This window comes from Eschrichtius robustus, chromosome 1, assembly GCF_028021215.1.
Source record: "Eschrichtius robustus isolate mEscRob2 chromosome 1, mEscRob2.pri, whole genome shotgun sequence".
NCBI lineage: Eukaryota > Metazoa > Chordata > Mammalia > Artiodactyla > Eschrichtiidae > Eschrichtius > Eschrichtius robustus.
The window spans coordinates 193,094,271-193,118,943 of record NC_090824.1 but is presented as its reverse complement, the minus strand read 5'-3'; positions in this window follow the sequence as shown (position 1 = coordinate 193,118,943).

The following is a 24,673-nucleotide window of genomic DNA, read 5'->3' as shown; positions in this document are numbered from 1 at the left end:
TACATGATATATGTAGCTGGTTGTATATATATTTTTTTTACACTCTGGAAACCTCCCATCCTAGTTCCTTAATCCTTTAGATTATTGTGTATCCTTCCAGAAGTTGTCTCTACATATGCAACATCTTTCCTTGTCAGTGCCTCTAGTGCTACCTCATTCTTTTTAAAGAATATATATTGGTCATATTATATTGTATGAATGACTCATAATTTATTTAAACAATCCATTATTGATGGACATTAGGCTATCTTCAATATTCTATAATTACAAACAACCCTACAATGAAGATTCACGTGCATCCATCTTTGCAGATGGCTTGAATATACTGTAGGACAAATTCCTAGATGGGGAATGCTGAATCAAGGGTATATCATTCAAAATATTTATGGATATGGTCATATTACTGTCTTCAAAAAGGCACCATGCAAATCTGTTTTTCAAAATTACACTTTCAAAGCTCTAGGTTTATAAGAACCCATTCCTGGGACTTCCCTGGTGGCACAGTGGTGAAGAATCCACCTGCCAATGCAGGGGACACGGGTTTGATCCCTGGTCTGGGAAGATCCCACACGCCACGGAGCATCAAAGCCCATGCGCCGCAACTACTGAGCCTGCACTCTAGAGCCCACAAGCCACAACTACTGAGCCCGCGTACCACAACTGCTGAAGCCCATGTGCCCTAGAGCCCTCATGCCACAACTACTGAGTCCACGCACCACAGCTACTGAAGCCTGCACGCTCTAGGGCCCACGTTCCGCAACTACTGAGCCTGCGTGCTGCAACTGCTGAAGCCTGCATGCCTAGAGCCTGTGCTCTGCAGCAAGAGAATCCACTGCAGTGAGAAGCCCACGCACCACAATGAAGAGAGCTGCTCGCCTCAACTAGAGAAAGCCCTTGCGAAGCCAAAAAAAAAAAAAAGAAGAAGAATCCATTCCTATCTGCTGGTACAGAAGACAGGGACTATAGGAAAAGTGGGCTATTCTCCAAAGGGTATTTAGAATCTTACTGTATAAACAATTACTGCATTAAATGTCTGCAAAATTCAAGTGGCAAATGAGCAGTGAATATCAATTACACATCTGTTCCATCTCAAAGGCAAATGGCCTTTTAATTTTATATCCCAAGTATTATACTCAAATTTCATCTCTTCCTCAGATTGCTCCTCTCTCTTCTTTTATTTTCACTGAGAAAATGGTTTATTGCATTTTTCACATATTAAATTAATTTTAACAGAAAGCACAATGGGACTTTCTTACACATTTTAGTAAGCACATATCTTGGATTGGGATTTAATCCATTAACATATATAGGGTCCCAGTAAGTGTTTAAACACTGAGGAGTGCCATTCAAGAAAAGTTATAAGGTCCCTGCCTTCAGTGATCTTACAGTCTGGGTTGAGAAATCGACATATAAAATGTAAATGATTAAAGGCCAAATACAAAGTAGTATCTAAATGCTATAATGTGTAATTTAACTATTCATACTTAGCAATGCAAAGAAGGAAGAGGTTGCTTTGCGTGGGGGGCCATCAGGGATTCTGTGAGACAGATGGGTGTTGGTTTGGTTTTGAGGGGTGGGAGGGGAAATGGAAAAGCTCTTCCCAAAGAGATGGGGAGCAGGGTGTGGTTGCCATGAGCCGGTGGAACTGAGCGAGACCTGGGTTTGGGTGGATGAGGTGGGATGTCGTAACAAAAAGGCCATGCTTGTTGGTAGGAATATACAGGAAATAATAGAAACTGAGTGTGATCCACCGGGAGGAGCCTTTGGGAGAAAGATGTGTAGTGTGTGCAGTATGGCCCCCGAGAAGCAAAGTGGCTCGTGGTCTGGGCTCTCACACTCAGCCACTTGAATCGGAAGTGGACCCTTCTTAGTGTCCCACATATAAATGCCGTCCTTCTTTGTTCCGGCACTTTGTGAATTTATCTAAATTTGTCCAGCCTCTAGAGAATGAGAGAGCTGTTTTCCAGGACCGGATGTTCAAGAAAAGATTAAAGACGGGGACCGGTGCTGGGAGAAGAAGATGGAAGCTGGGCAGTGTTCCAGGCATTCAGCTACAAAGGGGCTGAGCTGGTGGTGCATGGGTGGGAGATGGACAGTGTGGGTGGAACTCAGAGGAGGAGCAAAGCCAGAAGCCACTGGTCTTGGTGCCACATGCAGGTGAGGGGCAAGTCTATTCAATAGCCCAGTAAGTATTTACTGCTGGTCTGCTATGTTCAAACCCCATGCTAGATGCTAGAGGGCAGTAAAAGCTGACCAAGAGAGCTTGAAGGAGCTACACATTGTGTGCATAGAGAAAGAAACAGGCCAAATAAGGTGAGAACCCAGGAGAGGTATCAACAAAAAGCTGCAGAGATTCAAGGAGGAAAAGATCTTAGGTGGCTAGGGGTCAGGGGGACATCCGAGGTGGTGGCCCTTGAGGACACATTGGAATTCAACTTGTAAGGTTGAAGAAGAGGGTCTGGGAGAGCAGATGCCCAGAAGCAATGAGCAAGAACAAAGGAAGGCAGGCGGAACAGTGGTGCACCCCGCCACTGACGCACAGGAAGAGTAACCGGTCGTTCTGGGGGGTTACACAGATGGCGGACGGGGAGCGGGCAAGGGAGGGCGAGGGAGTCAGGCCAGAAAGGGATCTTCTTTCAAGCTCTGAATTTGAGGCTGAGGAGTTTCCTTCGAATTAGGTAATGAGGATCCACTACAGATTTGTGAGCAGGGACGGGTGGGGAGGTGTTCATGGGGAGGGGGCCATGGTGGTGAGCCGATGAATTGGGAATGGTCACAGGAGATCTGGAGGACATGAGTAGCTTGAGTGGTGAAAGTGGTGTCCCCCCCAGTTAGACAGGGAGTCGGGAACAAGGACCAGAGTGGCTGGAGTCTGAAATAACCACTCAGCGCATCCCTAGTGACGGTAGACCTTGGGCCACCTTGGAGGTTCTCAGAACTTTAGATGACCCAAGAACCACCTTGGCAGTCTGTTCCAAATTCAGGTTCCAGAGCCATAACCTCCAAGACTAATTCTCTACATCTGGTGTGGCTCCATGAATGAGTGGTTTGTAAAAACCACTCCAGATGATTCTGTTTCAGGTGGCCCGAGAAGCACACGTTGAGAGCTTCTCTGTCCCTAAATGTTTATCTGTGAATTGACTGTGGTTTCAGTGCAGGCTTGCATAAAGCATTTTCCCCACCAAGGAAGAAGGGGATGGAAGGAAAGGAAAATGTCAAAGAGGACATACCACTGAATCCTTGAATAGCTCTTCAGATACATTAAAAAAGTTGGCATCTGCTCATTGAATTTTCACAGTTCTTTCCAATATTAGCTGTGACTTATAGACGATGTCTTATAAGATGATTAATCAAAGGGTGATTTGATAGGTTGCATTTTCAGTTTTTGTGAAAATGATGTGTCTGTTTCCTTCAATCCCAACCTGATTTTGTCAGTACCGTGTAATTATGGGGTGGTGGTTTTTTGCCTGTCTCAGAGTGGTGTCTTCCCAGCGATCAGGGCGGTATTTCATAACAATGGCAGCGATGGTCATGAACATGCTTCGCATCAACGCTTGAACCTTTTTAAAGAGTGTGCTTATCTTTCAACCTGAAAACAGACTTAAAAGAGGCACAGTAACTACTCAGAGATGAAAGATATTTGCAGGGAGAGAAAAACCTTTGAATTTATAAAAGAGGTAGCTATTTCATACGAAAGCCGAGCTATATTTCTCCCTCAATCTGCTCCTGCATAATTTTATCCGACTTTTCTAATTATGGTAACAGAACAAGAAAAATCCAGACTGCTGTTCACATTCTCACTACTTTCCTCAAGGGGGGAACAAAATTGGTAGTCAGTATCTATGCCAGAGAAAGGGAAACAAAGACAGCATGTAAATTTTCTTTGTGTGAGTTATCCTTGGCATGTTTCTCCCTCTTCTCTTCCCAAAGTCATTTAAAAGAGTGTCACTTAAGACCAATTAAAAGGATTTGGATGAGAAACTTAGAGTTTACAATTGGTACCAATCAATAGTACAGTTTGTCCATCAATAGACTCTGAAATGCTCTTCAAAAATGACTATATTTAACTGTGGCTAAATGATTAGAAAATGAAATTTCATTGAGCAAGGTCTCCTTTGTTTGAAAGACTGAGCTTCAGAGCGCTGAAAATCAGTTTCCTTTTGTTTGTTTATGTCAAAGGCTTTCAATTAGGTAAGGAGAAACTGATGTATCTTAGATACTTTCCAACACAAAGGTTTTGCTGCTGACTTTTCAATACATGCCTTGTGATGAATCCTGTGGAGAAAGGAAGTGAGAAATTGGGAATCAGGACCCCAGTAAAGACTAGGAACCAGGACTAGAGTCGGTTCTAAGATGAAGGCAAATATGTCTTTCTCACCCAGAGAGTATGTTTAAACTTAAAGCTCTGTTAAGACTAATTCCTTATCTTCTCTGGAGTTTGGGAAGGCAAATAAATGTTGCTAAACAAAAACTGTCCATGGAATTTTCCCACTGTTTTCTCCTCGTTTCTGAAAGAACCTCAGTGGAGTTGATGATCCCTGTCACAAAAGATGTCGCTCTGGGCAGGGAATACTTTTGTTTCTTCCCTTTTGGTTTTCTTCTGCAGTTACCTGAACAGTGTGGCTGGTGAGAGAGGTGTTTTCTCACCCTCAACAGGAGGGACAGTGGGTAGGTTAGTAGTTCTGGCTCTGGAAGATGTGGAATTAAAAGGAGAAGAAAGAGGTTTAGCGTTTGCATTTCAAGATATCTTTTAAAAGCATTGTGTAAATGTCACTACTGGCAACCTCAAACCAGACCAAGTAGAACGTGTCATGTGATCATGTTCTTTTTCTTTTCATGACTCATTTTTGGGGAGAGTGATTTCTCAGTTGGGGACATTCTCCTTGATTAGTATTGATATATGTATTAGTCAGTATATTGGGCTGTCATAACAAAATACCACAGACTGCATGGCTTAAACAACAGACATTTATTTCTCACAGTTCTGGAGGCCAGGCATTCAGGATCAAGGTGCTGTCCAGTTGGACTTCTGGTGTGAGCTCTCTTCTGAGCTTGCAGATGGTGTTACCAAACCAAACTTGGGTCTGCTCGCCCACATGCAGTAAAGCCAATCTACTGACACTGGGTTATGGTGAAGGAAGGTACAGCATTTATTGTAGGGCACCAAGCAAGGAGAACAAACAGGCAGCTCATGCTCAAAAGATCCGAACTCCCTGATGGCTTTCAGGGAAGGGGTTTTAAAGGCAGTGTGAGGGAGGGCTGTAGGGTGTGGGATCAGCTCATGCACATTTCTCAGATTGGTTGGCATCAAGGTGAAGTTTCAAGTAGTCTAGGGTCTGTGCTCTTGCGGTCAGCAGTTTTCATCTGGTGGAGGTCTGCTTCCTGTAAAAACAACTTAGGAATGTGTGTCAGGCCTTTATCTCTATCTTTCAGGGAAATGGGAGTTCGGTGATTCTGTGCTGTGGCAGAATTATAGTCTAAATTGTTACCAGTTCTCCAGCCCATCAGCTATTCTTTGTTTCTTCATCTTCACATTCCTAATCATTAACTCTTGAGTCAGCCTTTTGAGACTCAAGGGAGGCCTGGGAGACTAAAGCAAAAGCCTTTTACTTCAAAGGACAGGTACACAGGGGCTTGTGTATACGGCTTCGTTGTCAGCCTTCTCACTGGGTCCTCCCATGCCAAAGAGAGCAAGAGAGTTCTTAGTGTCTCCTCTTACAAGTACACCAGTCCCCTCAGATTAGGGCCCCACTGTTATGACCTCATTTCACCTTGATTACTTCCATAAAGTCCCTATTTCCAAATATTGTCACATTGGGGGTTAAAGCTTCAACATATAAAATTTGGAGGAACACAAACATTCAGTCCATTAAAACTGGTTGACATAGCTTCATGCAAAGCCTAGCCCTTTCTGGGGTGTTGCTTTTCCCTTCTAATTGTCTCTGATTCATCCTTGGCTTTAAATTAATAGCTTTATTAATGTGTATTTTGTTTCTAGTGACAAATGCAAATGTGTTATCAAAGAGAAGTATCAGAAGTCAGAAACTGAGGATCAAAGAGAATTGATAAACAGTATTAATGGCTGATAAGTGTGAATAGATCCCTAAGATAGCAGAAGTATTTGACTTTTATCAACACTGCTGCTTTTCAGCTCTTGCATTTTCCTGGCTCCTATACTAATCACGGGAGTAGAGTCTTTTTGGAGGCTAAAAACAAATTTTTATAGGCTCTTGATTTTGCTAAATGTTATCAGATATTCTCCCTGGTCCCCCCGTCCCCCTCCTCACCATGCCCCCCACCAAAGTTTCAGACGTATAAAGTCATAGCTTTTGAATGATGGACAAGCCATTTTACCCTTTTCAAGAGCTGGAGAAATTTAAAATAAAAATTTTAACCACTACACCTTAAACAGAAGACTTCACTGAATATTTACTAAGCTGTTACATCTACATTTCTTCTTCTTCTTTTTTTTTTTTTTTGTAGCATAAGCATTTCCCTCAGAGGGGCATGGGGTTCCTATTATGGACCTATATCAAAATATCAGAACCGACTCCCTTAGTTCTTTTCCATGGAGAAAATGAGCAGATGTCTGGTGGGGAGTCTCTGTAACCCTCTGTCCACATCCTGAAGTTCAGAATTGCTTGGGTATCACTGCTGCCTGCTGTTATGACATCCATAACCTTGAAATGGAACATTGGATCTTTCTAATGGCATCTCAGTTTGTTCAGCTGTTCACTACATTCTCAGTATTAACTAGTTACTGTTTTCACTGCAACTTAGAGCAGTCTCCTGGCTTCTCTTGGGTAAATGTTTACTTTCCCACCAGGATGGTACTGATGACCTGTCAGTATTGGGAGAAGATATTTCTCAACTCCTTCCCCTCATTTCCATTTTGAATTTGGCTCATTTTAATTTTCACTCTCCTACTTGAAACGTGTATATAATTCCCTTCAGGAAAAAACTTTTATGTTTTTCATAAAACAGTTGCTTTCTGGAATCTCACTCTCGGTATAAGAGTTATGAACCAGATATTTATGAAGGCGCAACTAACCACCAAGGGGGACCAATAGAGAAAACATCTGGTACAGAAGATTGCCACGATTATGAGCTGTATTATCTTATTACTAGCATTAAACTCTATGAAGATGTTTCCTTGGATTGACATGTATGTGGGTTCTAATACATGTTGTACTGTGCTGGAGACTCAAGTATTTTTAATGGGAAAAAGTACAAACCATATTACTTAAAATGCTTTTTTTCAGCAATTTCCCACGTGCAGTATGCTATTTTGAAGTATTTTATAATTTGAGGTGAGTTTATGGGACATATGACTCTCCTTGAGGCACATGCATATCTGGGGAAAATGTGAATAATAGAACCTGGCAGAAAGGTTAAAGACAAAACACAGAGTCTCTTGAGCATTTTCACAGACCTAAAAATCTTTCCCTAACTTTTTTCACACCAACCAAGAACAGGTATGTGCTATTAACAAGTGTTGGTGGCTGAAAGAAGGATAATATCATCCGTATTGATTTGGGTTCCCCTGAGGCCAGGATTTGAGCTCAGGTTGTTTATTTAGGATGTGATCCAAGGAGATGCATGTAGGGAAGTAGCGAAGTGGGTCAGGGAAAGAAAGGAAGCCAGAATAGGAGGCATCATCAAACTAATTTCCACTGTGGACATGAGTCACTCAATCAGGAAACTCTTGGAGAAGTGGAGAAATGCCTCAGACTTATCCCAGCACAGGGGAGAGGCAGCTGGGGTATTTATCCACCAGCCCTCCATCTGCCACTTGCTGCAGGCTGCGCCGGGGCCATTCATTCTCCATCACTTCTGATTTGGCACTTCCCATATGCTCTGAGATGAAAGAGGGTTCTCCCACTGCCAGGCAAAAAGTCCTCAGGCAGAGTTTTTAAGCAGTGATTGAGGAAGGGATCTGGGGGGACATGGGGAGTGCCCACCATAGTGTCAGTGGACAGAACAGCCACTCTGGCTTAGCTGGAATCGACGTGATTCAAGCAGTCTTCCATCTAACTGTAAACTAAGACTGCCACCCATGAGTAGTAAATAATGAGATGCTGTCTATAAATGCTGAGAGTGAGATGACCTATTTTTATTAAACCTATTGCTCTCAACATCACTGATCAATAGGGAAACGCAAATCAAAACCACAATGAGATATGACCTCATATACATTAGGGTGGCTACTATCAAAAAAGAAAGAAAGAAACCCAGAAAAGAACAAGCGTTGGTGAGAATGTGGAGGAATTGGAACCTTTGTGCACTGTTGATGGGAGTGCAAAATGCTGCAGCTACTGTGGAAAATAGTATGGCAGCTCCTCAAAACATTGAAAATAGAATTACCATATGATCCGGCAATTCTGTTTCTAAACATACACCCAGAAGAATTGAAAGCAAGGTCTCAAGGAGTTAGTCGTTCACCTATGTTCATAGCAGCTTATCTGTAATAGCCAAAAGGTGGAAGCAACTCGTGTCCATTGACAGAATAATGGATAAACAGTGTGGTATATCTGTAGAATGGAATATTATTCCGCTTTAAAAATGAAGGAAATTCAGACACACGCTACAACATGGATGAAACTTGGAGACATGACGCTAAAGGAAATAAGCCAGTCACAAAAGGACAGATGCTGTATGATTCTACATGTAGAATCATACGTAGAATGATTATGTGTATCGAGAGTAGTTAAGTTGCATAGAGAAAGCAGAATGATGGGGCTCAGAGGTCGAGGGGAGAGGGAATGAGGAAAGAAAAAAAATCTGCTGCTGCAACTTTGTTCTTCTACTTCTTTTTACTTTGAAGTCTTAGATCCTTTCCTTCTGGCTGCAAATGCTGCCTGTGCCAGCCCTTGTCTCCACTCCCCAGCTCAGCACAGCTGAATTCACTGACTGCCCACGTGTGCAACCTCAGACCTGCCGGAGAGTCCTGACCATCTGGAGAAGAGCATGATGGATTTCAGTGCTTTCTCCTTCTGTCCAGTGGGTCCTGGATAGAGGCACGCTTCCCAACCCAAGGACCTAGTAGCCAAGTCGCAGTTACTAAGTGCCCACGTGGGGCTTTTCTCCAGATAATGTGTGTGCTGCCCGGCCCCGCTGCCCACAGTCCCCCGACGAGCGGCGTCAGCCTCACCAGGGCACCTGTTACAAGTGCAGAATCTGGGGTCTCACCCTGACCTACGGAATCACGATCTGCAGTTTGACAGGAAGCCCCAGTATCCTTTGCACGTTAATATTGGAGAAGCAGTTGGATAAACTCCAGAGCAATGTTTCTCACCCTGGATGTACATTAAAATCATGGATATGGAGGAAGCTTTTTAAAAATTGCCAATACTCTGAAATTCTAATTGCGTTGCCTTGGGATAGAGCGTACTAATTGTTCAATCATTTACTGAACAATTATGTGCTAAGCATTGTTCTAAGAAGTTCATATGTGTTAACTAATTTAAGCCTCACAAAACCCCTATAAGGCAGGCCCTATTATTATCACCATTATGCATTGAAAGCACAGAGAAGGTCAGTAACTTGCTCAAGGTCACACAGCTGGTCCATGGCAGAGTTGGAATCTGGAGTCTGACTCCAAAGCTCATGTTCTTCACCGTTATGCTATTTTTGAATAAAGTTCCTTTAATACAAAGTGAGAAGGCCTCTGTGAATACAGGAGGGCAGGGCAGATCGAACTTACATTGTGTAAGTTCAAGGCAGAATACAATCCATGCAGGGCAGATTTCACTATGAAGCTCACTCGCTGAATTCAGCTTGACTCTGCATAACATATGAGTTTGATTTTTTAACACTTACAAGTTACCCCTTACACCCACCCGCAGGCCAGCCAGGTCAGCCTTTGGTGGTCAAAATTTGTCATTGCCCTAGAACTGGCTTCAGGCAAGTTGGAAGAAAGAAGAATTCTGGAGAAAACCAGCATGTAAAGAGCGGACTGAAGGGGATGAAAAATGCAGGAAGGGACTTTGGAAGAAAGACCATCTGATGCACTATGTAAAAATCAAAGCTTTCCCACTTCAGTGAGGTCTGTTCCATAGCCACCTGGACTTTCAGGCCACAGTTTCTCAGTTCTTTTTCCCACATCCATTTGGAAAACTCCCCTGGGAATTATCCTCCTCTCTCAAGCCTTTCCTAACTGGCTTCCTTGGGTCAGTTGATGCCCTGCAGTCATGACTCACTGAGTTCCTTCAACCTGTACCCAGTCATTCAGGGTTCTGCCTGTTCCTTCTCCAGGCAGTTTCTCTTTGCCTTTTTAAAAGCACTGGCTCAATTCCCCATTCTTGAATCTCATTATCAATTTTACTCTCTGTAGATCTTTTCTGATTCATTATAAATTTAGCATTTCTAAAGCCTACCATTACATTGGAAGATATGTTTTCTTATAGGAAAATAAGTACTACACATAGTGTGTGGTTGTATTCATAGGTCTTGAAAGAAGATAATGTAAAAAACAAAAAACAAAAAACCCCAGCAGCATTTACTAGGCACTGAGTGTTTTTTTTGTAATAGCCAATATTCAGTCAGTTGAGTAAAAGAGTGAGGCTTGGGGGTTTATACAAAAAACAATTTTGCTGTTAAGAGCAAATTGGCCCAGTGCTGAAAGCAGAATGCCCTGCCCTCTGCCCAGGGGACTTTTCCTCTTTCAGCACCTGAGATGGGAACAGTTCCCACAGGAGGCCATTCCATTCCACCAATTCCTAGTTTGAGGGGTTCCCCAAACCACCTTTAGTTTCAATAATTCTCTAGAAGGACTCACAGAACTCAGTGAAAGCTGTTATACTTATAGTTACGGTTTATTACAGTGAAAGGATTCAGACTAAAACCAGCCAAGGGAAGAAGCACTGGGGCAGAGTCCAGGAAAGTTACTAGATGTGGAGCTTCCATTGTCCTTTCTTTTTTTCCAGCTTCAATGAGATATAATAGATATATAACATTGTGTAAGTTCAAGGTGTACAATGTGTTGCTTTGATACACGTATATAAGGTGCAACATTATTACCAACATAGCATTAGTTAACACTTCCATCCTGTCACATGATTACATTTTGTGTGTGTGTGGTGGTAAATTCAAGATCTGTGCTCTCAGTAACATTCAAGTATATAATACAATATTATTAGCTATAGTCACCATGCTGAACATTAGTTCCCCAGAACTTGTTAATCTTACAACTGGAAACTTATACCCTTTGATCCATATCTCCCCATTTCCACCCACCTCCCAAACCCTTGTAACCACCGATCTACTCTCTGTTTCTATGAGTTCAGCTTTTTTTAGATTTCACGTATAAGTGATACCGGACAGTATTTGTCTTTCTCTGTCTGACTTATTTCACATAGCATAGTGCCCTCGAGATTCTTCCAAGTTGTCACAAATGGTAGGATTTCCTTCTTTCTCAGGGCCGAATAATATTCCATTGTATATATACATATAACACATCTTTTTTATCCATTCATTCATTGATGGACACTTAGGTTGCCTCCACTGTCTTGGCCATTGTGAATAATGCTGCAGTGAACATGGGGATGCAGATATCTCTATGGGAACCTGATTTCACTTCCTTTGGATATGTACTCAGAAGTGGCATTGTTGGATAATATTCCATTGTCCTTTCTGTGGAGTTGGGACGCATGTTACTTTCCTGGTATAGACGTTTGGCAACCTGCACGGAGTATTGCCAACCAGGAAAGCTCACCCAAGCCTTTGGTGTCCAGAATTTTCACTGAGGTTCAATCGTATACCTCCCACATGGCTGACATTCAGTCTCCAAGCCTTCCAGAGGTAGAATTAATGTAATGTGGTCCAAAGCCCCCATCATAAATCGTGTTGTTAGACTGTCCAGTGACCAAAGCCCCCAGGCAAACTAAGACACTCCTATCAAGCATCATATTCTGAGGGCCCAGAGATCACCTCCCAGTATCTGAGGCAAAGGCGAGACCTCTCTTTGGGTAAAAATTCTTCAGTACACAGCCCCCTCACCTCCTCCCTAAGGCCTCAGTCTTACTGCCCCTTCTTTAGGGAAGCTTTTCTTTTACCTCAGGGCTGTCCTTTTGTTTTGTGGTCTCATACACACCACATTCTTTTCCTTCATAATATTTCACACCATCTTACATCAATGATTTGAGTAAGTATCACATGAATCTCTGTTTCCCTCATTGGATTATGCATTTTGTGAGGTCAGGGATTGAGCCTGCCTTGGTCACCCATACAGGCCCAGATTTTAGCACAGTGCTGGACTCATAAAATTACTTAAGAAACAAATAAGTAGAAATCAGGGCCTGGAATTTAAAAAAAAAAAATACTTGGAGACAGGCTAACCACTTATGTGATCTTGGACAGGTGAATAAAGGACAATGTTTATACAGCACTTGACTCAGGGACTGGCACAATGGTACTTGGGTTAATCTTCCACGTCTCCAAGCCTGTTGTCTTTTGTGTAATTGAGAATTGACTCGGGGGTAGAATTCAGCAATTCAGTGTCACAAATGAGAGACTTGGGGATGATCCGAAGGCTGGAGAGACATGGAAGGACCTTGAATTTTGTGCTGTGCTAAGGAAATGCATCCCACTTGGAAAGAGGGAAACCAGAGCTTTTATGCATTCACCAACCTTGTCAAGTAGATCTTTCTGGATTACATCACACAGGGTGGGTGTCTAGCTAGGTTCCCTTCTGAATTCTGGGGCACAGTTTGTTCCGTGGGAGATCCTTCTAGAGCCTTCCCTGTGTGCTTCCACTTTCTTGCCTTCCTCTCAGCCATGCTTCCTTGTGCTGTCCTGAGCAGAAAGCCCACCCATTCTATGATGGCTTTGCTTTCTTTCTCCTCCCCACCCACAGCCTCCTCCTCCCTTGGCCTCAGCTTAGCCAAACCACACATACTGAATTCTTCCAATCTTTCCTGACAGATCAGTCCTTCTCAGACCTAATTATACATGTGACTCTCCTCCGAATTCCCTTCAGGCTATTGGCTCTTTTCTGGCCGTTGACGTGTCTTGTCTAAAGCAGCTCATGCCGTTCTCGGGAGGTGGGCATTGGTGCTTATGGCCAGGACCCCACAAGGACAGATGAGGGGGTGACTGGAGTTGGGGAGGTAAGGTGTCCTGCAGGAGTAGAGGTTAGGGCGACTCTCACCTTAAATTCTGGCTCTCACACTTAATAGCTGTGTGACACTGGGCAATACTCAACCTCTTCAGCTACCTCGCTTGAAAAATGGGGTGAAAATAATACTTATATTGACTGGGTTCTTATAAATATCAAGTGAAGTTCTGGACCATAACAAGTACTTCTTCATGGGGGCCTTTATTATTATTAGCAGCCGTCAGCTTGCCCTCCCTCCTCCCCACAGCTCACTATCCATTAGCTTCTCCACTGGCCAGCCATATGCCTACAAATCAGTGTAGTCCTTCAGGGTAAGGTTTTGCTCCTAAAAGGTCATGGTTAGAATGCACCTGGAACAAGGCATAAGCAGAGAAGAGGAGGCCTTTCCTTTCCACGGAAACTTTGGCAGGAAGTTGTCTATCAGAACAGAATGGATTACAGGTTCCTTAGCTTAGGAGTTTTGTCACCTTGTGTCTGGACTACAGGAATCGCTTCTGGACAGATCTCCTTGTTTCCGCAAGGCTGAACAAATGTCTGGTTTCCCAAGACTGTCCCAGTTTAAGCACTGAAAGTCCTACCACCCAGGAGACGGGGCAAATGGGAGCAGTAGGTCATCCTACAGAGAATGCCCCTTTTCCCCAATACCTTAGATAATTCCCTCCTAAAATTGATCTTGGCACACCCCTTTATCATGCGAACAACCCAGGCTTCCCCTTGTTCAGTCGGGCGGTTGTAGCCTTTGCCAATATGGTCCCAGCTTGCTTCCCAGCCTCATTTGAATGTCCTCACGCCCACACTTTGCTCCCAAGGGCTCCTCCCTGTCCTCCTGGCATGTTCCTCCATTCATAGACCTTTGTTCTGCTGTTCCTACCCATTTCTGAAGTGCTTGTCCCTATAAAGTCTGCTAATAACACAAATACAGCCAGTCAGAGAATAGTTGTGATCCCAAGTTTATGAGTGGTTCCAATAATTTCCTTAAACCTGGTGTACTTCCCCAATTTATGTTCCCTGTCTGATTCATGTAGGCATTTCAGCTTGGCAGTTATATAGTGCAGGGGTTGGCCTGCCTTCTCTTAACCCACCTGCTCCTATCCACTACTACCTGAAGGCAAGAAAACACAGAAGGCAAACAAACAAAATCAGGAAATCAAAGCATGAAATAAAATGAGAACTTTAGTAAAAAAAAAAAAAAAATAGAACAGTCAGCTCTACCCACCACCAGAGCCTCCCATCGAGCCTCTTAGATAGCCTCAACCACCAGAGGACAGACAGCAGAAGCAAGAAAAACTACAGTCCTGCAGCCTGTGGACCAAAAACCACAGTTACAGAAAGATAGACAAGATGAAAAGGCAGAGGGCCATGTACCAGATGAAGGAACAAGAAAAAACCCCAGAAAAACAACTAAATGAAGTGGAGATAGGCAACCTTCCAGAAAAAGAATTCAGAATAATGATAGTGAAGATGATCCAGGACCTCGGAATAAGAATGGAGGCAAAGATTGAGAAGATGCAAGAAATGGTTAACAAAGACCTAGAAGAATTAAAGAACAAACAAACAGAGATGACCAATACAATAACTGAAATGAAAACTACACTAGAAGGAATCAATAGCAGAATAACTGAGGCAGAAGAACGGATAAGTGACCTGGAAGACAGAATGGTGGAATTCACTGCTGCGGAACAGACTAAAGAAAAAAGAATGAAAAGAAATGAAGACAGCCTAAGAGACCTCTGGGACAACATTAAACGCAACAACATTCGCATTATAGGGGTCCCAGAAGGAGAAGAGAGAGAGAAAGGACCCGAGAAAATATTTGAAGAGATTATAGTCGAAAACTTCCCTAACATGGGAAAGGAAATAGCCACCCAAGTCCAGGAAGCGCAGAGAGTCCCATACAGGATAAACCCAAGGAGAAACACGCCGAGACACATAGTAATCAAAGTGGCAAAAATTAAAGACAAAGAAAAATTATTGAAAGCAGCAAGGGAAAAACGACAAATAACATACAAGGGAACTCCCATAAGGTTAACAGCTGATTTCTCAGCAGAAACTCTGCAAGCCAGAAGGGAGTGGCATGATATACTTAAAGTGATGAAAGGGAAGAACCTACAACCAAGATTACTCTACCCGGCAAGGATCTCATTTGGATTTGATGGAGAAATCAAAAGCTTTACAGACAAGCAAAAGCTAAGAGAATTCAGCACCACCAAACCAGCTCTACAACAAATGCTAAAGGAACTTCTCTAAGTGGGAAACACAAGAGAAGTAAAGGACCTACAAAAACAAACCCAAAACAATTAAGAAAATGGTCATAGGAACATACATATCGATAATTACCTTAAACGTGAATGGATTAAATGCCCCAACCAAAAGACATAGACTGGCTGAGTGGATACAAAAACAAGACCCATATATATGCTGTCTACAAGAGACCCACTTTAGACCTAGGGACACATACAGACTGAAAGTGAGGGGATGGAAAAAGATATTCCATGCAAATGGAAATCCAAAGAAAGCGGGAGTAGCTATACTCATATCAGATAAAACAGACTTTAAAATAAAGAATGTTACAAGAGACAAGGAAGGACACTACATAATGATCCAGGGATGAATCCAAGAAGAGGATATAACAATTATAAATATATATGCACCCAACATAGGAGCACCTCAATACATAAGGCAACTGCTAACAGCTATAAAAGAGGAAATCGACAGTAACACAATAATAGTGGGGGACTTTAACACCTCACTTACACCAATGGACAGATCATCCAAAATGAAAATAAATAAGGAAACAGAAGCTTTAAATGACACAATAGACCAGATAGATTTAATTGATATATATAGGACATTCCACCCAAAAACAGCAGATTACACGTTCTTCTCAAGTGCGCATGGAACATTCTCCAGGATAGATCACATCTTGGGTCACAAATCAAGCCTCAGTAAATTTAAGAAAATTGAAATCGTATCAAGCATCTTTTCTGACCACAATGCTATGAGATTAGAAATGAATTACAGGGGAAAAAACGTAAAAAAGACAAACACATGGAGGCTAAACAATACGTTACTAAATAACCAAGAGATCACTGAAGAAATCAAAGAGGAAATCAAAAAATACCTAGAGACAAATGACAATGAAAACACGACGACCTAAAACCTATGGGATGCAGCAAAAGCAGTTCTAAGAGGGAAGTTTATAGCTATACAAGCCTACCTAAAGAAACAAGAAAAATCTCAAGTAAAGAATCTAACCTTACACCTAACGAAACTAGAGAAAGAAGAACAAACAAAACCCAAAGTTAGCAGAAGGAAAGAAATCAGAAAGATCAGAGCAGAAATAAATGAAATAGAAACAAAGAAAACAATAGCAAAGATCAATAAAACTAAAAGTTGGTTCTTTGAGAAGATAAACAAAATTGATAAGCCATTAGCCAGACTCATCAAGAAAAAGAGGGAGAGGACTCAAATCAATAAAATCAGAAATGAAAAAGGAGAAGTTACAACAGCCACCGCAGAAATACAAAGCATCCTAAGAGACTACTACAAGGAACTTTATGCCAATAAAATGGACAACCTGGAAGAAATGGACAAATTCTTAGAAAGGTATAGCCTTCCAAGACTGAACCAGGAAGAAACAGAAAATATGAACAGACCAATCACAAGTAATGAAATTGAAACTGTGATTAAAAATCTTCCAACAAACAAAAGTCCAGGACCAGATGGCTTCACAGGTGAATTCTATCAAACATTTAGAGAAGAGCTAACACCCATCCTTCTCAAACTCTTCCAAAAGATTGCAGAGAAAGGAACACTCCCAAACTCATTCTATGAGGCCACCATCACCCTGATACCAAAACCAGACAAAGACACTACAAAAAAAGAAAATTGCAGACCAATATCACTGATGAATATAGATGCAAAAATCCTCAACAAAATACTAGCAAACAGAATCCAACAACACATTAAAAGGATCATACACCACGATCAAGTGGGATTTATCCCAGGGATGCAAGGATTCTTCAATATACGCAAATCAATCAATGTGATACACCATATTAACAAATTGAAGAATAAAAACCATATGATCATCTCAATAGATGCAGAAAAAGCTTTTGACAAAATTCAACACCCATTTCTGATAAAAACTCTCCAGAAAGTGGGCGTAGAGGGAACCTACCTCAACATAATAAAGGCCATATATGACAAACCCACAGCAAACATCATTCTCAATGGTGAAAAACTGAAAGCATTTCCTCTAAGATCAGGAATGAGACAAGGATGTCCACTCTCACCACTATTATTCAACATAGTTCTGGAAGTCCTAGCCACGGCAATCAGAGAAGAAAAAGAAATAAAAGGAATACAAATTGGAAAAGAAGAAGTAAAACTGTCACTGTTTGCGGATGACATGATACATAGAGAATCCTAAAACTGCCACCAGAAAACTGCTAGAGCTAATTAATGAATATGGTAAAGTTGCAGGATACAAAATGAATGCACAGAAATCTCTTGCATTCCTATACACTAATGATGAAGAATCTGAAAGAGAAATTATGGAAACACTCCCATTTACCATTGCAACAAAAAGAATAAAATACCTAGGAATAAACCTACCTAGGGAGACAAAAGACTTGTATGCAGAAAACTATAAGACACTGATGAAAGAAATTAAAGATGATACCAACAGATGGAGAGATATACCATGTTCTTGGATTGGAAGAATCAACATTGTGAAAATGAGTATACTACCCAAAGCAGTCTACAGATTCAATGCAATCCCTATCAAATTACCAATGGCATTTTTTACGGAACTAGAACAAATCATCTTAAAATTTGTATGGAGACACAAAAGACCCCGAATAGCCAAAGCAGTCTTGAGGGAAAAAAATGGAGCTGGAGGAATCAGACTCCCTGACTTCAGACTCTACTGCAAAGCTACAGGAATCAAGACAATATGGTACTGGCACAAAAACAGAAACATAGATCAATGGAACAAGATAGAAAGCCCAGAGATTAACCCACGCACCTATGGTCAACTAATCTATGACAAAGGAGGCAAAGATATACAATGGAGAAAAGACAGTCTCTTCAATAAGTGGTGCTGGGAAAACTGGACAGCTACATGTAAAAGAATGAAATTAGAATACTCCCTAACACCATACACAAAAATAAACTCAAAATGGATTAGAGACCTAAATATAAGACCGGACACTATAAAACTCTTAGAGGAAAGCATAGGAAGAACACTCTTTGACATAAATCACAGCAAGATCTTTTGTGATCCACCTCCTAGAGTAATGGAAATAAAAACAAAAATAAACAAGTGGGACCTAATGAAACTTCAAAGCTTTTGCACAGCAAAGGAAACCATAAACAAGACGAAAAGACAACCCTCAGAATGGGAGAAAATATTTGCAAATGAATCAACGGACAAAGGATTAATCTCCAAAATATATAAACAGCTCATTCAGCTCAATATTAAAGAAACAAACACCCCAATCCAAAAATGGGCAGAAGACCTAAATAGACATTTCTCCAAAGAAGACATACAGACGGCCACGAAGCACATGAAAAGATGCTCAACATCACTAATTATTAGAGAAATGCAAATCAAAACTACAAGGAGGTATCACCTCACTCCTGTTAGAATGGGCATCATCAGAAAATCTACAAACAACAAATGCTGGAGAGGGTGTGGAGAAAAGGGAACCCTCTTGCACTGTTGGTGGGAATGTAAATTGATACAGCCACTATGGAGAACAATATGGAGGTTCCTTAAAAAACTAAAAATAGAATTACCATATGACCCAGCAATCCCACTACTGGGCATATACCCAGAGAAAACCGTAATTCAAAAAGACACATGCACCCGAATGTTCACTGCGGCACTATTTACAATAGCCAGGTCATGGAAGCAACCTAAATGCCCATCAACAGACGAATGGATAAAGAAGTTGTGGTACATATATACAATGGAATATTACTCAGCCATAAAAAGGAACGAAATTGAGTCATTTGTTGAGACGTGGATGGATCTAGAGACTGTCATACAGAGTGAAGTAAGTCAGAACGAGAAAAACAAATATCGTATATTAATGCATGTATGTGGAACCTAGAAAAATGGTACAGATGAGTCGGTTTGCAGAAGTTGAGACACAGATGTAGAGAATGGACATATGGACACCAAGGGGGGAAAACTGCGGTGGGGTGGGGATGGTGGTGTGCTGAATTGGGCGATTGGGATTGACATGTATACACTGATGTGTATAAAATTGATGCCTAATAAGAACCTGCAGTATAAACAAACAAACAAACAAACAAAAATAGAAACCATAAAAATGGACCAAACAGAAATATTATGTCCCACAGAGCCTAAAATATTTAGGGCTTTGTGGGACATAAGTTTACTGTTGCAGCAACTCTATTCTGTCTTGGTGGCGTGACAGCAATCTTAGCTAATACGTGAATGAGTGACTGTGCCTGTGTTTTAATAAAACTTTATTTATAAAAACAGGCATTGGGTTGGGCTTGCCCCTTGGTGCGTACTAGTTCCTGATCCAGTTTATCTCTCTCATTTTAGAGATGAGGAAACCAGAGAGATAACATCAGTTACTAGTTTGTAGAAGAATCGACACTAAGATCTCAGTGTTTTAGATCTCAAGAGCCCAACACAAATACTTCTACTTCGTGTCATCATTCATCCACTACTGGTCAGCCTCACTCCTGGGCTGTAATCCTGCCCTGCTGGATGCAGTGATATGATTGGAGCTGTAGGAATAAAGGTGGAAGGTACAGGTGGTGGAGCTTATTCAAGCCTATGGTAAGGAGATCCTTCTCCCCTGGTGGTCTATAACAGCTTGACACTCATGCACCTTAGAAGTGGTGTATGCTTCACTACATTCTTCACTCTTTCTCTGAATATGATTTCTTAAAATGGAAGCCTGAATGATTTGCATAGTCTTCTTTATATCCTCTTTTCTAAGGAAAAAAATTTAGAAAAATAGCATCTGAAAAGAGCCTATGGAGAGCTGGGGTTCTCTGGATCTGGCAGAACTGTAGCTGGTGGAGTTAAGGGGGAGATGACAAATAGGTTTCCTCTTGTGGGATATTTCTGTTCAGTTGTTCCAGGATGCCTGCAGCACTGTGGCAAGAAGAACTATGGAGTATTCAGGCTCAGAGAGAGAGAGAGAGACAGAGAGTTCTGTGATTGACCACTTATCTCTGCCGTGGCACAGAAATAAGGAAGCGGGCATCCAGGCTACGTATTTCCACCATTAATTTTAGGACAGGAAGATAATTGGGAGGACAAAGTTGCATTAGCTTTCTTCTCCCTTGCTGTTCCTCTCTGGGACAGTAATGAAGACAAAGCTGTAAGAAAGGAGGCTCCTGTGATGGAGAGATGCCCAAGAGGGAACCGAGTCAGGGAGGAGAGTGGTTGTAATTCATGGTGATGACTCTCAAGAAAGTAAATGAGCAGATAGACAGGAATTCATGCATTAATCCCCCTTTGGCATTAGGCACTTGGTCTCTCTTCTTCTCATGTGGTCTCCACATTAGCATTTTATGTTAATGAGCAGCTAGAGCTACTAACCCATTTTGCTGGTATGTCTGCGATCCTCTGAATGTTACAGATGATGTAGGGAGGTGGATCTTGCTGATACCCGAGGGCAGATGGAGGCTGATGACAAATGCTTGAGGATCAGAAAAGTGGCTTCTGGATGGCCTAAGCCTGACAAGGCAAGGGCAGGAAGGCCTTTCTGAGAAGATGACAAACAGGATGTGGGGAAGCAGAGAGTTCCTGTTGCAGGTCAGAGGACATGCTGCACCCACATCTCGGAGCAAGAGACTAAGATCTGTTCTTTCTCTTGAGCACCAGCCCCTATTTTTCAGTCTGCATGTTCCTGCCTGTGAGCAGCCTTGTCAGGTCAGGCCAGAATTTTATTGCTTTGGCCAAAGGCCTTTACAGGAAATATCCTCATCCAATAAGTGTTTATGACTTTGTGTACATCACCGGGTCCTTGGCTCTATTTTTCTTCTGGTGGGAGCAAGATGTGAGTTATGACTACAGTAGTTGTCCTGTCATGCCAGGTGACTCACTTTTGCATTTTATCTTATAGCCATAAAGACACTTCTTGTTAAGTAATTAAAAAGATAGAAACAGTCATTGGGAAAAACTTTTCTTAACGAAGTGCTTAGGCAAAGAGAACTGTATCATGCCTCACCACTTCCAAAAGGATTGTTTTTTCATTACGTTTATTTCAGACAGGTTTAGACTGCTGCATCCTGTTTTCTGAAACTATTTTTGAGATAATAGAGCTTTTTAAAAGCTTATGCTCTTGGATTTATGTAATTTTAGTATTTGCAGAAGATTTTGACATTAAGCAGTAAATTTTATTCTTTAAAATGTGTGTTAAACTAAAATTTCTGTATTTCCTGCCCACCTCCCTCTCCCAAACTTCTTGTAAGGGAAGGCTGTCCATCCAGAGCCCCTGCCGCAGTCTTATTTTATATGCTGTACCCCCTCCCCATCTCCTCTCACCCCGGCATGTTGGACAAGGGGTAGCCCAGAATTTAGACAGTGCCTTTGACATATGACCCTGATGGGCCTCCCACAAAATGTGATCTGGGTGCAGCAGATTCCTTGGTCTGGAACTGGGAAGAATGGAGAGACTGAGGCAGCAGAAACTGACATAGAAAGTTCAAGAAATATATGGGGTCAGAGAAGCTACAATGGGTTTATTCTTTGTACCTCGAAAAGCAGAACAGAAATGAAATTAGTCTTTATTTTCCCCTTGACATATGGTTTTTTAATCACTTGACTTTTTAGCAAATTAGAGCTTCCCAGTGAATTAGGTCTTTGGTGGAAGTTAGTGTTTCGGCAGCTATGGTAAATCCTAGAGTAGACTAGGGCATCACACAGAGGGAAATGTGGCCTAAAGCCACCTCAATGGGCTCAGCCCTTCAGGTAACCTGGAAAGGTCACATCATGTTGATGTGGGGCTCTCATCATCTCTTCCGCTCCATGTAAACTTGTCCCAAAGCCCAAGTTTATAGAGGCTGACCCTCCTCGGAATCACTACTTTTAGGAGGGAGAGAATTAATCTCATTATAGGCAGACCTTGGAGATACTAGTGTTTGGTTCCGAACCACCGCAATAAAGTGAATATCGCAATAAAACAAGTTTCACAAATTTCGTTTGTTTCCCAGTACATGTAAAAGTTATGTTTACACTGTACTGTAGTCTATTAAGTGTGCACTAGCATTATGTCTAAAAAAAAGTATGTACCTTAATTTAAAAATACGTTATTGCTAAAAAATGCTCACCATCATCTGAGCCTTCAGGGAGTAGTAACAGTAGCATCAAAGATCTCTGATTACAGATCACCCTAACAGATATAATGAAAAAGTTTGAAATATTACGAGAATTATCAAAATGTGACTCAGAGACATGAAGTGAGCAAATGGCGCCTGTAGACTTGCTTGATGCAGGGTTGCCGCAAATGTACACAATTTGTAAAAATCGCAGTACCTGCAAAGCGCAATAAAGCAAAGTGCAGTAAAACAAGGTCTGCCAGTACTAAAAATGCTTTGTCTTTGTCTGACTCTAGTTTCCCCGTTTACAGAAAGTGGAGACCCCGGTTTACCCTATCCCCATGCTGCTACGGTAGATAGAGAATTAATGTGAGACCCTGAAGTAGATGTGCTGAGTGATGCAGAGGGCAGACGCTATGCAAATGAGGGACAGAATAATAGCCGAGCTCAGCACACCTGAGCCCATCGTAACCTTTGCGTGGCCTCCTTGGAAATAAGACGGGAGCTGATATTTAATCAAGCTTGTGTTTTTTAGAAGACTGTGGTGGGGAATCTTGCCAAGCAGATTTAGGCTTCGTGACCTTTCTTTGCCATTACAAATAGTGTCAGTAGGTTAACGCAATGCAGGATGTACTCACTGTGGTAGAGAGAAAACCTTTATGCCTTTATTAGGCTTTTTTTGAAAGATACTAAAGGCCTCCATTTCACTGGTTTGTCCATTTGAATCTGCCTGAATTTGGGGCCAGGTTTCACTATGGATGAAGGGACCGTGGTCATCATGCCTCTATCAAGGGTCACTGAGCTACGGATTGCAGTACTTGGCAGGGATACTGCATTTACTGCAAAGCCACAGGCAAGGCCTTATTATTTTATCTGGAGGACGTGGAGGACACCTAATATTTGTACTCGTCCCTTTTTTATTAGTCCACGCCATTTGAAGTCCTCAAGGTCCTGACTTTTAGCATCACGGATGGGTTAAAGCAAAGACTGCCTATTTTTTAATTAAAACGTAGGAGATAGGTCATACATACGAAAGAATATATAAAAATGTATGTCCATTCTAAAGAAGAAGAATGAAATGAGCATCAAAGTACACTTCAGTCTGAATAGGTAACAGAATATCAACAGCACTTAGAAGTCCTGGGTCCCTTCCCTGTCTGCACCCTCTCCCACCCCACGTGGAGGTACCAACCTGCATTTTACGTTAATTGTTCCATTGCTTTTCTTGGTGGTTGCACTGTGTCACTATCCCCAAGCAATACATTTATTTTTGCCTGTTTTTGAATGTTATAGAAATGAAATTGTCCTGTATGTATTCTTCTCTGAATTTCTTCTTTAACTTGACAGGATCTTTGAGATTCCTTCACATGGATATAATGTTTAATTATGAATATGCCATCATTTATTTATTCATTAGACTGTTGATGAGCATCTGGATTGTTTCTGGATTTTTGCTAGGATGACAGTGGTGCATGAACATTCTTGAATGTGTTTTCTGGTGCACACGCTCGAGAGTTTCTCAAGGGTTTATACCAAAGAATGGAATTGTTGGGGCTTAAGAGTAAACACAACATGTGTAATGCAAAATGTTTTCAACAAAGTTGCACTAATTTAACCTCTAACCTCTAATGCCATGGGTAAGCATTACCTGGCCTGTCTACATCTTCATGAAAACTTATAATTGCCAACCTGATACTGTGAAATGATAATCTAACTCTAAGCATGAAATGATTTTTGTTACGGCCTCAGTTTGTGAAATAGGGCACTTTTGTTCACTGGACATTTGAGTTTCCTCTTCTATAAAATTCCTGTTCTTTCGCACATTTTTCTATCAACTGTTTGTCTTTTTCTTATTAATTTTTAGCAGTTTGTTATAAGCTCATAATACTTAATCCTTTGTCAGTTGTAAGTGTTGTAATATCTACATTTGGTGGCTTATATTCTCACTCTTCTTAAGATAATAGCTTTTAGTGAGCAGAAATTCTTGACTCTAATGTAGTCAAACTTATGAATCTTTTCTCTATGGATTATACATTTGTGTGTTTAAGAAATTCTACCTGGAGGTCATAAAGATAACTCTTACTTCTTCTAAAGTTTTATCATTTTCCCTGTGGAGTTTAATAAAATCTACCGGGACTTATGTTTGTATAGGTAAGAAGGAAGATATGCAATCGAATTTTTTTCATTGAATTGTCTGTCCTTCTCCCACTCATCTCCAGTGCTCTTCTGTGATAAGTAAAATCT